This window comes from Hyperolius riggenbachi, chromosome 12 (assembly GCF_040937935.1).
Source record: "Hyperolius riggenbachi isolate aHypRig1 chromosome 12, aHypRig1.pri, whole genome shotgun sequence".
NCBI lineage: Eukaryota > Metazoa > Chordata > Amphibia > Anura > Hyperoliidae > Hyperolius > Hyperolius riggenbachi.
Window position 1 is genome coordinate 172,759,274 of NC_090657.1, and position 15,692 is coordinate 172,774,965.

At 45.1% G+C, this 15,692-nt stretch overlaps 1 protein-coding gene across 1 annotated transcript in view; it reads right to left on the reverse strand.

Moving 5' to 3' along the window:
• Window positions 1–14,641: 14,641 nt before the first annotated feature.
• The window catches only part of LOC137541586 (sterile alpha motif domain-containing protein 10-like), a 358,765-nt gene continuing 357,714 nt past the window's right edge, over window positions 14,642–15,692 (reverse strand). Inside the window, exon 6 of the mRNA XM_068262970.1 lies at window positions 14,642–14,676. The gene's annotated coding sequence lies outside the window, so the exon portion shown is untranslated. The remainder of the gene's footprint in view (window positions 14,677–15,692) is intronic.

A 15,692-nucleotide genomic window follows, 5' to 3' on the forward strand; every position in this document is an offset into this window, starting at 1 on the left:
TGTAATGCTGTCACTGTGGTGGGGCTTGGGGGGAGGGAGCCAGTGTAACCCCTGCTGTGCTGGCTGCGTTAGGGTATGTCACATGGGGCAAAACTATGCCTGACTCCATCTTGTTATAGCCCTCCTCTTCATAACTGTCACACACATCTCCCAGCTTGAAATAATCAATGCAGTGGTAATAGTGCAAACTGTATGTAGCTTGGAATCGGACCAATCAAAATCTACTTCCTGTCAGCTGTGATTGGCCCAATCCAAATCTGCATTAAATTTGCAGGTGAGTCAGAGTTATTTGCGTCTCCCTGAACTCTGGATGGGCAGAGGTTTTGCAAAAGGTGTGAAAAAAGCCATCTGTGTAGACCAGAGCAGCAATCCTGTAACGGGAGGGCATTTGACACCATTTATCATCAACGCAACAGTTTTATCGTCCCCACTCAGATATATTAACAAGGAACATACAAAGCGTCACACACCGTGCAGTATTGCGAGGTGCTGGGCCAGTAAATTATTCTAAGTATTATCCACACCCTCAGTAGAAGCAAAGGAATTTTTATTTACATTTCAAGTCAGATGTCCATTCCAATAACCAACGAACGTTATGGGGCCACAGCAGGTCCCTTTTGTCAAGGCATTCAACAGAATGTTAACCTGTAACGTAACCACAATTAATGCCTCCAAAACTTTCAAAAATGCCGACATAAACAATTGCTAATTAGCATATGTAAACCTATTTAACCACTTCAAAGAGATGCAGTGATCATTTGTTTACTTCCAATGGAATCTATGCACTCATTACTTCCTATTTAGCATACTATAGAGACGCAATAGGAAGTAATGCGCGAGGACATCTTGTGGCCAAATAGTAAAATTACACCTACACACATTTAATTTAAAAAATAAAAAAAAGACCCACAAATTTTAAATTAACAGATTACCTCCCACACCATCCCATAATTACCCAATTTTTTTTTTTATATTAAAAAAAATTATATAAATGGTTACCTTAGGGACTGAACTTTTTTAATATGGATGTCATATTATATATGATAAATTACTGCTAATTCTGAAACTATGGGCTTGTAAATAGTGACGGATGCAAAACTGAAAAATTCACCTTTATTTCCAAATAAAATATTGGCATACATTGTACTAGGGAAATATTTTAAACATTGCAATAACGGGGATAAATTGGCAAATAAAATGCATGGGTTTTAATTACGGTAGCATGTATTATTTTAAAACTATAATGGCAAAAAAAGGTGAGAAATAACATTTTTTTTTTACCATTTGGTGAAAAAAAACAAGATATAGATTGTTTATTTGTGATAAGTAGTAATAAAGATATAGGTGAAAACTGCTCTGGTTTTTTAAGGCTACCCGAGGTGACATGATGAGATAGACATGGGTATATACAGTGCCTAGCACAGAAATACCTAGGCTGTTTCTTTTTTTCTTTGTCTGCCTGAAAGCGTTAAAATTCAGGTATGCAAGTGACAGTTTCTGTCCCAGTCGGACTGGGTCAGACGATAGCATAACCCTCACTGATAAGTAATTACAGCCATAAAATACGTTCCTGTCAGTAAATGCTTTGCTTGGTATCCAGGGACACTAATAGGGGTCCCTAGAAATGTCATATGCTTTGATCACTTATCGGACTGCTTCTTGGGGGTATGTTTACATATGATAGTTATCAATTGTTTATAGAGGCATTTTGGAGGTATGTTGACTGTGATTACACAATTTATATACTTGTCATGCACATGATTTTGTTGTTACTATTCTGTTGAATGCCTTGACAAGGGTTACCAGCCGTGGCCCCAAAACGTTCGTTGCTTACTGGCATGGACATCTGGCTTGAAATGCAGATGTATTAACAGGCGGGCATCGTAACGCAGTTGACCTCTGTGTAATCTGTGTCAGTTAGTGATAATTGAAGAAAGAGATCTACCTGTACGTGTAACAGCCTGGTCGTTACATTTCCCTCATTAGAACTGGCGAAGGTATCAGAGAAGAGCGACGAAAGATATATTGTAGAACACAAAATGAATGGTGGCCACTTCAAACAATTTATTTTCCTTTGGATGTGAATGTTATGCAGATAACCTCTCAGATGTCTCAAAGTTTCAGCGCCATTTATCTTTTTGGATAGCCGGTAAGCAAGAATTGCGACCGTGGGAAATTGGTGAATTAGTATAAAAGTGCTCATTAACAGTACAATATTTTCCGCAGATATAATTCGATCAGATTTTACAGACCGTAAGTAATCCTGAAGGTACCGTAATTGTCTATTGTTCCTGTAATCCATACATGTCAAACTCCGGCCAGTGCACCAGATCTGGCCCTCAGAGCCCTCTGATTTGGTCCTCAGGTGGTTTCTCCACTTTGCATTATGTTTGGCCCATTCTAAAGCACCAGGGAAGCTATATTGGAGGTAAGCCCTAGATAACCAGAGAAGCCATATGGGGAAGGGGACAGCACTAGATACCATGGAACTATATAGGAGAGGGAAGGGGCCATTAGACACCAGGGAACTGTGTAGGGTAGGGGGCCACTAGACTCCAGGGAACTATAAAGGGGAAGGAGGGAACCACTAAACACCAGGAAACTGTGTAGGGAAGGAAGGACCATTTGGGAACTGTATAGGAGAGGGAGGGGGTTTATTAGACACCAGGGAACTGTATGAGGGAGAGGGGTAGCCACTAGACATTGAGATTGGCCCACGACTTGGTCCCAGAGCTCAATTTTGGCCCATTTTGTATTTGCGTTTGACACCCCTGCTGTAAACAGTTCAATTTGAATACTTTTTCACTTCATATACAATCATAAAATCAAAACTTGATATCAATTAAATTGTTCATACCAATTGACCAAAGAATTGTTTCTCTTGGATTTTCTACAAGTACGGTGCAATTTTCTGTACAATTTGAGCGTAAAACTCACCGTGGCAACCACTTAAGCTGAATAACTCAATAGTGATGGTCAGTGTAATGCTAATATTAGCCAATCAAAGCAGATTTTATTCTAATTGTATCCTGGTTGGCATTGGATCAATCAAATTGATCCATTTCAAAGCGGCATACAATTTTCGTTTGAAGGGTGTTTGAGAAAATCACATGACCTACAAAATGTAAAAAATAAACAAGAACCCCACTTGTGGGTTGTTGCAACAAATAGCATGTCAGGTGATAACAGAAACTACAGTCAACACTGAAAGGCATACAATTTTCATCCACTCAGTCGTTAGCATTTCACTGACTGTCCTTAGTGCTGATACAATTAGTATTATTATTATTATTTAGTATTTATATAGTGCCAACATATTCTGCAGCGCTGTACAGAGTACATAGTCTTGTCAGTAAGGGCCCGTTTCCACTCTCCTAGAAACGGCCGCGAATCCACAGTTTCCCCGCAGGCAAATTGCGCGGGGAAACTCTGCCATAGGGGATAACGGCGCCGCCGGTCAAATCGCTTGCAGTAGCGATTTGGCTGGTACCCCCTACAGAATTCACGGAGGAGGCTGCGATTCCCATAGCCGTGCATGGCACGGCTCATGCGATTCGCCTGCGATCCCGCCCACCCGCTCAGTGCCGGCGTGCGTCTACAAGACGCACGCCGCACCAGTGGAAACGAGCCCTAACTGTCCCTCACAATCTAATCCCTACCATAGTCACATGTCTATATATGTATTGTGTAGTGTATGTATCGTAGTCTAGGGCCAGTTTAGGGGGAAGCCAATTAACTTATCTGCATGTTTTGGGATGTGGGAGGAAACCGGAGTGCCCAGAGGAACCCCACATAGACACGGGGAGAGCATACAATCTCTGTACAGATAGTCCGCTGGCTGGGATATGAACCGGAGGACCCAGCGCTGCAAGTCGATTGCTGACCACTATGCCACCGTGCTGCCCACCTGCACTGTACTGGCGCTTAAGCCTGCTGCAACTCTGCCAGGGTCACATGCTGCCAGAAGCCAATCTGTGGCCATGTGATGATGTACAGTTCTGCTGCTGTATTGGCTATGCGTTGTGACATGAGACTGCCTGAAGTTTTTCTAGGTTTGCGCCGTCTCCTCCTCCAGCTGTGCCAGCAATGTTAAGTCCCACTCAGAACCTCCATATTATATTTTCACAAGTCATCCAGCAATCCTTCGTTCAGTAAAAGAGTTCCACCTAAAGTGGACCTGAACTCTTGCACAGGACAGAAGGAAAGCACAGAAAAATAGAGTTGGCGAAAGTTTGCGAACCGGCGAGCATCGCGAACCGCAATAGACTTCAATGGGCAGATGAACTTTCAAAACTACAAACACTAATTCTGGCCACAAAAGTGATGGAAAAGATGTTTCAAGGGGTCTAACACCTTGACGGGGGCATAGCGGAGTGGGAGAGTGACGCACAGCAGCGTTTTTAAGGGCAGAAATCACATTGCATTGCTAAATTGGAGGCCTAAAGTGCTTTAAAACATCTTGCATGTGTATACATCAATCAGGTAGTGTAATTAGTGTACTGCTTCACACTGACACACCAAACTCAATGTGTAATGCACTGCACACAGCTGTTTGTGTAGTGACAGCCGTGCTGGACTGGTGCGCACGATGGCGGTTTTCAAGCCCATATGGTCGGGCTGAGGTAGCTCAATGACGGAACAACAGTGACTGAGTGTCCAGCTGATCGAATTTGGTCTGTCCACAATGAAGCAACAACCTTGTTATCTTCTTGGGTTAGGTGTGCCCCCCAACACACTCATAAAGCTGGTCATTGCTTCATTGTGATACGCAAGCCCCTTCACCACAGCAAGGTAACGATCACGAAGGGGAATTGACGCATGTACATGCCTTTTGTTTTGTCGTTGCAGCCGCAGTGCAGCTAGAAAAATTAGGCAGGCATCTACACGCACCAGAAAAATCATTATAGCGGCCACAGCTAGCAGCGGCCTTAAAAATTCAGGAATCCTCCTGGAGTCCTGGACCCTGTTGGTGGTGGTCGGAGAAGGCAGTCAAGTGGCCTGCAGACGGTGTGGGGACCGACTTAGTCTTGGGGCAGGCAGTCACGCGGCGTGCAGGCAGATATGCTGTGTGTGGGGACTGACTTAGTCTTCGGGCAGGCCTGACCGTGCTTTGCAGACCAGGCATCCGTGGTCAGATGGACCCTTGACCAAACTGTGTGCCAGAGATGACACCACGTGCCTTTCAACATCACAGTACAGTTTGGGTATCGCCTTTTTTGAGAAATAATTGCGGTTTGGTATCTTCCACTGCGGTGTGTGGCTTTGTTTTTGTGTGCTGCTTTTCCTCAGGTGGTTATCCCATTGCAGTTTGTGTTTTTTCATCATGTGCCTTCATAAGGTAGTTGTCCCTACGCGGGTTTTGGTCTTTCCACGGCTCAATTTTCGGTGGCAGAGAGTACAGATGGCATCGTTCTCATCTGAAGCAGACACACACAAAAATTTCCACACCGCTGAGTCCTGGGATGATAACACTTTGGTGATGGCTGCCAACGGAGTGTTAACTAGGGTGCCAGAATCAGGGCAGGAGGAGGAAGATATGTCACGCTTCCATGCAGAAGCTGAGGAAGATGAGGTGTTCTGTGTTAAATAGTCAACTACGTCTTGACAATATTGGAGGTTGATGGCACGTGCCTTCTTCTGAACACTGTACTTTGGTCGAGGGCCACACTCGGGTGGCCTGCCTCTACCTTTTGTTTTGTCCAAATTGGGGGGATGAAGAGAAAGGTATGCACTGACTTGACTAATACAATGTGCAGTCACACAGATGCAGTGAAAGGTATACACTGACTGCTGGTATAACAATGTGCAGTCACACAGGTGCAGTGAAAATGGACGCACTGACTGCTGGTATATAAAACGGCGTGCGGTCACACAGGTGCAGTGACTGGTATTATAATACAATGTGCAGCAGTCACAGTAGGCGCTGAATGTGCTGGGCCTGGCACAGTATAGCAATTAGCAAGAACCAGCTGTGACAGACAGGGCTGTATTTGCAGTGTCAGTGGGCCACACAAAAAAAAACACATCACAAGAACATTAGCTCTCAAAAGAGCTGTTTTGGGGTGCTTTTCAGCAACAAATATCAGCAAGGAGCAAGCTAACAGACCTCCTAACTATCGCTTCCCCTATCTCTCCAATGTCTCTCCATTCTCTCACTAATACAGCAGCACACAGACAGAGTGAGAACATGGCCGACGCTGCTGCCTTGTATAAGGGGGGGGGGGGGGCTCCCGGAGGGAGTGCAGCCTCACTGGCTGCCATGTGTCTGCTGACTGTGATGTAGAGGGTCAAAGTTTAGCCCAATGATGTAGTATAGGGGGCGGGTCGAACTCGCATAAAGTTCGCGATTCAACGCGAACCCGCGTTGTTTGTGTGAATAAGTTTGCGTGCAAATCATTCGGGACAACACTACAGAGAAATGCACCCTGTATGTATTTAGAGAGTTTAGCCTGACTAATCCCCCCCCCCTTATCTCATATTAGATGAGTTGCGTTGCAGCATGCTTTTTTTCACTGGAATGCAATGTGATGCAACTCAAAGCATCGCATCTAAGTGTGAATCCACATTTTTTGGCACATTAACCTCCTTGCTGGTCTAAAAAATCCGGCAAGGAGACAGCATGGAACTTTTTTTTATATTTTTTTTTAAAAATCATGTAGCGAGCCCAGGGCTCGCTACATGATAGCCGCTGAGCGGCAGCATCCCCCCACCCACTCCGATCGCCTTCAGCGATCAGAGTATGCAGGAAATCCCGTTGAGAACGGGATTTCCTGCAGGGCTTCCCCGGTTGCCATGGCGACAGGGCGGGATGACGTCACCGACGTCATGGACGTCGGGACGTCACAGGGAATCCCAAACCACCCCTCAGCGCTGCCTGGCCCTGATTGGCCAGGCTGCGCAAGGGGTCTGGGGGGGGGGGGGGGGAGGGCGGCGCGACGTTGCGGATAGCGGCGGCGATCGGGTGTTACAAGCAGCTAGCAAAGTGCTAGCTGCTTGTATCAGAAAAAAATTATGCAAATCGGCCCAGCGGGGCCTGAGAAATCCTCCTGCTCAGGTTACCCCGAGCTGAGCTCGGGATAACCGGCAAGGAGGTTAAGTGGACCTGAACTCTTGCACAGGACAGAAGGAAAACACAGAGAAATGCACCCTGTATGTATTTAGAGAGTTAGCCTGTCTAATTCCCCTTCATCTGTGACCAATCACCAGTGTAATTCGATCTCTCTGCTGAGAGCTACTTTATAAACTCATTATTTTTAACCCTATGGGCTTGATTCAGAAAGCAGTGCTAACCTACTTAGCACGTCTAAAGTCTTTAGGCGTGCTAACCAGGGTGCTAAGTAGGTTAGCACCAGATTTCTCAATCAGATCGCGCGCAAAGTCCTATGCGCGCGCTAAGTCCCATAGGCTTTAAAGAGACTCTGAAGCGAGAATAAATCTCGCTTCAGAGCTCATAGTTAGCAGGGGCATGTGTGCCCCTGCTAAACCGCCGCTATCCCGCGGCTAAACGGGGGTCCCTTCACCCCCAAACCCAACCCCGCACACCTTGGTCGCAAACTTGGTCGTGATTTATTTCTTCCTGGAGGCAGGGCTAATGGCTGCAGCCCTGCCTCCAGTCGCGTCTATCAGCGGCGCATCGCCGCCTCTCCCCCGCCCCTCTCAATGAAGGAAGACAGAGGGGCGGGGGAGAGGCGGAGATACGCGCTGGCAGACGTGCGTGGGGCAGGGCTGCGGCGGTTAGCCCTGCCTCTATGCGGAAGAGGGGATGCGCTGCACGGAGGGGGATTTGGGGGTGAAGGGACCCCCGTTTAGTGGCGCGATAGCGGCGGTTTAGCAGGGGCATACATGCCCCTGCTATCTATGAGGTCTGAAGCGAGATTTATTCTCGCTTCAGACTCTCTTTAATGGGGACTTCGCGCGGAGCGCCCTGCGCTCTGTGCAGTGCACGCGTAAAGTTTTACGCGCGAAAAGCTGGTTTAGACGTGCTAAGGGGGTTTTCACAGGTGTGCTAACAGTTAGCACCGCTTTGTGAATCAAGCCCTATGTCTGCTTCCATGAAAGCAGGAAGTAGACTCACTGCAGATTTATTGCAGGATTTGTATCAGCTGCAATAAAGAAATGTTTTTCTATAAAGGTTATTATGCTGTTGCTTATCTTTTAGAGCAGAGAGGAAGTTCTGAGTTCAGGGCCACTTACCTTGACTTCTTGTAACTAACCTTAACGTACCCCTGAACCAACGCCAAAATAAATGATTGAAGCCCATGGTGGGCTATATTACCTCCTCCTGAGTTTGCTGCTGCTGCTCGTGTCCTCTGCTCCCCTCTTCTCCCTACTAATTACCCATCCATGGTACTTTTCATATTCAATGGGATCCTCCACTTTGAACCTAGTACACACATTCAATTTTGATTGATAAAATTGGCCAATCAAAAGTGGACGTGTGCATGCACCCTAGACTCCTTTGCCACTGAAATTTGAAATGATACATTTGTCTTTATAGAAGGGTTAAATAAAAGAGAAGTGAGAAATGGTTTCTTACTGCAGGCAGGACAGGATGATAATAAGAAAGATGATGACATTGCTGAGCTGTAGTGCTGGCAATGGAGGGCTCATCTCTTAGCAGTAGAGGGAGGAAGTGGGTGGTGTCATATGCTCGATACCTTTTGGAACTAAATTCTCCTAGCAGGAATCATCTTTGGAACTTCTGCATCAAAGAGGAAAACTGCAGAGTTCCCCATTCACCCTTTACGGACTATGACAAAGCTGAGGGGGAATGAGACATGTAACCCAGTGGCATTTTGCAGACTTCTAGAAAGCAAAGTTATTCAGTGGCTAGGTCTATACAGCACTATGGAGACTGGCGGCTTCCATCAGAGGCTGATCACACGGGTGTCCCTGCCGGCCTTTGCCGTCTCTCTTGGTGACCTCCTAAGCCACTCAGCTGTCCCTTCTCCCTTCCCAGTCTCCTATCACCCCCCTCCCCTCCTCCCCCCTATAGACTGACCCAGCCGCCTATTTTTAGGTCTTTATTTTTCCGCTTGTTTTTCTCAATTTTCAATCAGGTTTGTGACCTCATCACCTTCTCCCGCTTTTTACATTTCCTCCTTCCTTCCACCCCCCGCCCCCCTGCATCATTTCTTCCACATGTGCTCACCGACAACCAATAGGTTTACCCTCCCATAAAACTCCCTTAGGAGGGGACAGAAAACGAGTGAGCTCATGATATATATTTTCAGTGGCAGCTGCAGAACAAAAGGGGAGATAATTACATTTTCAGGTTGGAATTAAGTGCTGCAAAGGACAGTCGCTGGATCCCATGTCAGGCTCAGGTGAAAATATACCATACCAATATAATCCTATACAATAAAATGCAAGTGTCCCTGCGTCTGTCCCGGGCTGCAGGGCGGGCTGGCCGAGCGGGTGGACGTGTGTGTGTCTGTGCGCGATGCACGCACGCATGTACGCACACACGGCGGTGGCGGCGTGAAGAGACCTAGAGCCCGTTTTTAAACGAGCTTAGGTCAACTAGTATACCATATAATATACTGTTGGATTGACTTGAGCTGCGTCTTATCAGTCGTTGGTCACCTCTTATCAGTGATAACGCCTTGTTGTTTGCACATCTTTTACTTGACAAAAGTTGTCCAACTTCTTCAAGTTGTTGAGCCTTCAGTAACAAGCATTCCGTACAGATCACCTGGCAGAACTAAAGATGTCACCAACAGTGATACATTTCAGGATGTAAATCAGGGAGAGGAGAGATTGTACAATGGACAAACGCTGACTAAATCATCTATAATGAATATTGTAAACAATAAGCAATTTTCTTCATTACGTTGTTTTCACTAAAGTTCCTCTTTAAAGAGACTGTACAGAAAAAAATTGTCCTGGGGGGTACTCACCTCGGGAGGGAGAAGCCTCTGGATCCTATTGAGGCTTCCCCCGTCCTCCGTCCCATGGCGGTCTCACTGCAGCCCACTGAATGCACAGCCGACAATTTGTCAGGCGGTGCCATATTTACCTTCCCTGGCTCCAGCGGGTGGCGCTGTTGCGGATCTCCGCTCGGAAATAGCCGATCGCAGTTGTGTCCCCTGTACTGCGCAGGAGACTTGTGCTTGCGCAGTACAGCGGACCCGACTGGGATCGGCTATTTCCGCCTATTTCTGAGCCAAGGGCCGCTACTGCGCTGGAGTCGGGAAAGTAAATATTTACATGGCCGCCGTTCCTGGAGCTGCAGCAAGACCACTGTAGGACGAGGGAAGCCTCGATAGGATCCAGAGGCTCCCCCCTCCCGAGGTGAGCACCCCCAGGGGCATTTTTTTTCTTCCGTACAAATTCTCTTTAAGATGGAGGATTGAGGAAGCCCCTTGACCATTTAGATTTGGCTTCAGTTATGCTTTGAGGATCACACTTGATCTTTGTGAGGCTCAGTCAATGGGGCCCGCTGTGTGTGCTCGGCAAACTATCAGCTGTCACATGGATAAAGTCATAAATGACTCTCATCAGCTGAGTAATCAATCTGTTATTCCTGATAACAGCCTGGAAAAGTACATTTAAAGGGAGAGTCCAGCTTTTATGGACTCCGACCGCTGCTAAAAAGAATTGCTTACAGATCAAGGTCAGAGTGTTGACTTAACAGACAAAAATACAGAGTAAGCAGCATTGCTGTGCATAAACTACAGATAAGCGGCCTGTGTCAAATCTGCTGATACAACTGCCCAAACTAATGCCTGGTGCACACCATGCAATTTCCCATCAGATGGGTCCAATGGATCATTTCCGACAGGTCTGATCTGATTTCCGATCATTTTTCTGATCGATTTTCTATCTGTTCACTTCTATTCAAAAACAATCGAAAAGCAGATCGGACCTCTCAGGAATTATCTATTGAAACATCTATCTGGTAAGAAATTGCATGGTGTGGACCAGGCATAATGCTAGGTACACACACCATACAATTTTTTGGCAGATTTACCTGCCAGATCGATTATTTCCAACATGTTTCGATAGATTTTTTGATTTTCCAATTGTTTTTCCGATCGATTTCCGTAGAGTTGAACGGAAATCAATTGGCATAACGATCAGAAAAAACAATCGAAAAATCAATCTAAATTCCAATCTGACATGTTGGAAATAATCGATCTGGCAGGTAAATCTGCCAGAAAATTGCATGGTGTATACCTAGCATAAGGTCCAGTTCATTGTTCCTGCCAGCAACTGGTGCATTGTTTACTTTTGTTGTGTGGCGTTTCGTTATTTCGTGTCCCGCCGGATTTTTGTGAGAAAAAAATGGCAGCGAATGCTCGTTCCCGCCTGAACTCGATTGACAAAACAATGGGATAGTCTCATCCAGTTTTAATGAAGTCAAATCTTAGTGCAGTGATCTGCAAACTTGGCTCTCCAGCTGTTAAGGAACTACAAGTCCCACAATGCATTGCTGGAGTCTGACAGCCACAGTCATGATTCATAAAGGCAAATGCATTGTGGTGCTTGTAGTTCCTTAAAAGCTGGAGAGCCAAGTTTGCAGATCACTGGGTTAGGGGATGCAGCGTAGATTCTATTCCGCGCCTTACCACGGTCCCAAACCGATCGCTGTTCCTAGAGCAAGTAAACTCAACTGTCACGTGACAGCCAGGCTTCCTCCTATAGGAGCCAGTTTTGTTGGCTCCTTACCAGGTGATCACTGTGAGCCAATCGCATTGATCACAGAATAGCCAAATTAAAACACATGCTAGATTCTGAGACAAAGCAGTCTTTATCTGCCGAGTTTAATCTAGTGTGTGTACATAGCACCCGAGTGAACACGTGGTGATCCTTGCGTCGAGGAACACATACTTTACTAAGAAGATGCGAGTGGCAGCAGCAAGGAGGACACAGGAAACCTCTACAGGATCCAGAGGATTCCCGCTTCTTAGGCGAGTATGCGCTTTTTGACCCGAGGTTCACCTGAACTCTTGCACAGGACAGAAGGAAAACATAGAGAAATGCATTGTGTGCGTGTTTAGAGAAATTAGCCTGCCTAATTCCCCCTCATCTGCCACTAATCACAAGTGTAATTTGATCTCTCAGCTGTGTCAGCTGGCTGCCTCCGCAGAGCAGCTAATTTGTAAACACAGGATGTTAACCAGGTGATGTTCCATGAAAGCAGGACGTAGACACACTGCAGATTTATTGCAGGATTTGTATCAACTGTAGCAGATAAATGTTTTTATTTAAAGGTCATTATGCTGCTGCTTATCTTTTAGCGCACAGAGGAAGTTCTGAGCTCAGGTCCGCTTTAACACTTTATGAACCACAAGGCTCTGTGCACTTTGACTGAACTAGCAAGACCGTAAAGCTATGGGCATTTTTCATATGGCATTCAGGTCTCAGATTATGAAATAGTTTAGACTATCTGATTACAAAAGAATCTATGCAAATGCCTGTGGAATCTGGTATTAAGAAACCTCCTTTTCTAATCTAGGGAACTAAAAAAAAAATCACTTTAGCCAGAAATCTGAGGATACTTATGTTTAGAACTTTAGACTGAAATCAGTGCCTCTTAATGGGTTAAGCTATAGTCTGACCCCGACCCGGACAGAAATTGTCACTTGCATATGTGATGTTTAACTCTTTCAGGCAGAGAAAGATCAAAGGGAACAAAGCCTAGTTATTTGTGTGCTAGGCACTGTACATACACATGTCCATCTCATTATGTCACATGTCACCTCTGTTGTCCTTTAAAGAAAAACATTTCCTTGTTACAGCTGATACAAATCCTGCAATAAATCTGCAGTGTATCTACTTCATGCTTTCATGGAAGCAGACATTAACATCCTTTGCTTTCAAATGAGCTTATCTGCTATGGCAGTCGGCTGACACAGGGAGAGGTAAAATTACAATTTGGGATTAGACACAGATGAGGGGGAATTAGACAGGCTAAACTCTCTAAATATATACAGGGTGCATTTCTCTGTTTTCCTTCTGACCTGTGCAAGAGTTCAGGTCCACTTTAAAAAACATCATTTTTCTAATCTAGGGAACTAAAAAAAAAAACCTTTAGCTATTAATCAGAGGATACTTATGTTTAGACTGAAATCAGTGCCTTTTAATAATTTAGGTTAAAAGGCAGTGGCTGCTGTAACCCGATTTATCCATTAGCACTCTAGCAGCTCAGGGTGACCCTAACTAGAAGGAAGGTATAGGGGACATAAAGAGACTGAAAACCCTCCTACTAAAAAGTAATGCTAAGTATGGTTTGCCTTCTTAAAACAGAAGGAATTTGTGGTAATTCAGCTTAAAGTAAACATTTGTGGTTCCCCACAATGCACCGGTACTGAATATGCAAATTATCTCTTTATGCCCCTGAAGCCAGGCTAGCATCCAGAACCGCTGGTGTCTAGCAAGCCTAAAGCTTAAAATTTTACAGAGCCATACCAACAGGCTGTCTGCATGTGGGGTTGATGTGGCTGTGTAAAATTTTAAGCTATAGGCTTGCTAGACACCAGTGGTTCTGGATGCAGGCCTTCTGATACGGATGTACAAAGAAGGGGGCGGGCTGTTTAGTAAAGCATAAGGAAGGGATAGTATCCCCTTTTGCATCGGGTCATGCTTGCAGATACTTTAAAAATGGGTCGGGCAAATACTTGTGTTCGGTTTAGCCAAATGAAGGAGAAAGTAGTAAATTTGCCTAGCTCTGAACCAGAAAAGCGTGGGCGAGTGTCTTCCATAAACTGATACCACGCGGGGATCATCCCACGTCTTGGGAATTGCTGGAACGTGACAAGCTCTTTTCCGAACCACCAATAGAAGTTAGGGGTATGGAGGCCTTCTGGAAAGTCTGGGTTGCGGAATATCTCAGTGAGCAAGAAAGATTTGGATTGTAAAGATGCCTACTCTGCAACAACATTTTCAGCCTTCTTTCTTCTATCCTATAAGTTTCTATACTTGTTCTAATGTGGTCTGAATTACTGCAGCCTTTTCTAGTTGCAATGTCTCTGTATGATATCTAATAATGGGCTGCCTCTGTTGTAATGAATACAAGTTATGCACGCACCCTGCAGGCTCTGTGTGCTTTGTTTACTCCTCACAGACAGTGATGCAGTTTGTGAGGCTGAGGGGGGAGGGAGCTCTGCCTGTCACATGCTGAGAAACTGAGAATCCCACACTGGAGTGCAGATAATTTACTATGTAATAAAAACTTGTCGTATACTGCAACATGATAGATAAATAGATACACACACACATATTAGTTTGTGTGTGTGTGTATATATATATATATATATATATATATATATATATATATATATATATATAAATAAAAGAGAGAGAGAGAGAGAGAGAGAGAGAGAGAGAGAGAGAGAGAGAGAGAGAGAGAGAGAGAGAGAGAGAGAGAGAGAGAGAGAGAAAGAGAGAGAGAAAGAAAGAAAGAGAGAGAGAGAGAGAGAGAGAGATACAGTGGCTTGCGAAGTTTTCCACATTTTGTCATCTTACTGCCACTAACATCAATCAATTTTATAGAAATTCTACGTGAAAGACCAATACAAAGTGGTGTACATGTGAGAAGTGAAATGAAAATCATACATGATTCCTTTGGTCTGAGTAAAGTCAGTTGCCCATAGACATTGCCTTCCCTTATGAAAGAGTTGATCTCTTTCTGAAGAGACAGGATATCACAGCACTTTAACCACAACCTTATCGCTAGAAGATGCCATTCGGAATAAAAAGAAAAAATGTGCTCATCATAACCATGTCATTGAAGAACGAGAAAATAATAATCCCAAAAACAAAATAAAAACAGCAGAAACCATAACTCGGTAGGTTGGTAAAACAAACTGTTGCAGTTGAGGATGAGAGGCGATAGCAATAATCCAACTCTCTCGGGTCATACCTCTGGTTATGTGGGCAGCAAGAGAGCTCTGAGTGGTTAGGGCATTGTTGTGTATAGAAATTTGTAAGACTCAATTGGCAAACATATACAGCTTGTAGAGGGGGCGTGAGGAGATGGACAGAGGTCAGAAACTGCTCTCTACGCTTGATCTCACACTACTGGTCCATCTTCCCGCACATTCCCTCAGAACTCAGGTAATAAAGCACTTATGGGCTAACACGTTTTATAGTATGGAAAATGCAAAAATAACCCCCACACCCCGTTTCTCCTAGCTGATGATTCAGATGCATTATAAAGATCACACAAAAGTACTGAAGCATGGTCAAGCCGCCACCAGGCACACAAGCCAAGAGAGGTGTACAACAGCTAAGGCTCACATCAATATCTAATTAGGAGTAGAAGGTATAATAGCTACATTTAATACAAAAAAGGGGAAAGAATTAGGGTGTGCTAGGTGGCAGCCCAAACACACCCCAGGCTATTTCCCTATATACATATATGTGCTGTGTTCTCCCCAGAACTTTTTGTCCAGCCGGGGGCAAGAAAAAGTAGTCGGTTGGGGCGCGGCGGGGGAGTAAAGGGCTGGTACGACTTTGCTCACAGCAAAGGAGGAGGATGAGGAGGAGAGCCGATGACAGCCGGGCGCTCACCAAAATTAGCCTGTGCTCAAGGGCATTGACCCCACCTCTGATCTCCTGTATCTGTGTGGAAATGACCGCCACCGCTGTCGCTAGCAGGGCTGTGGAGTCGGTACAAAAATCACCAGACTTCTCAGTTTCTGAAACCACCGACTCCAAGTTCCTAAAATTGCTCCAACTCCTCGACT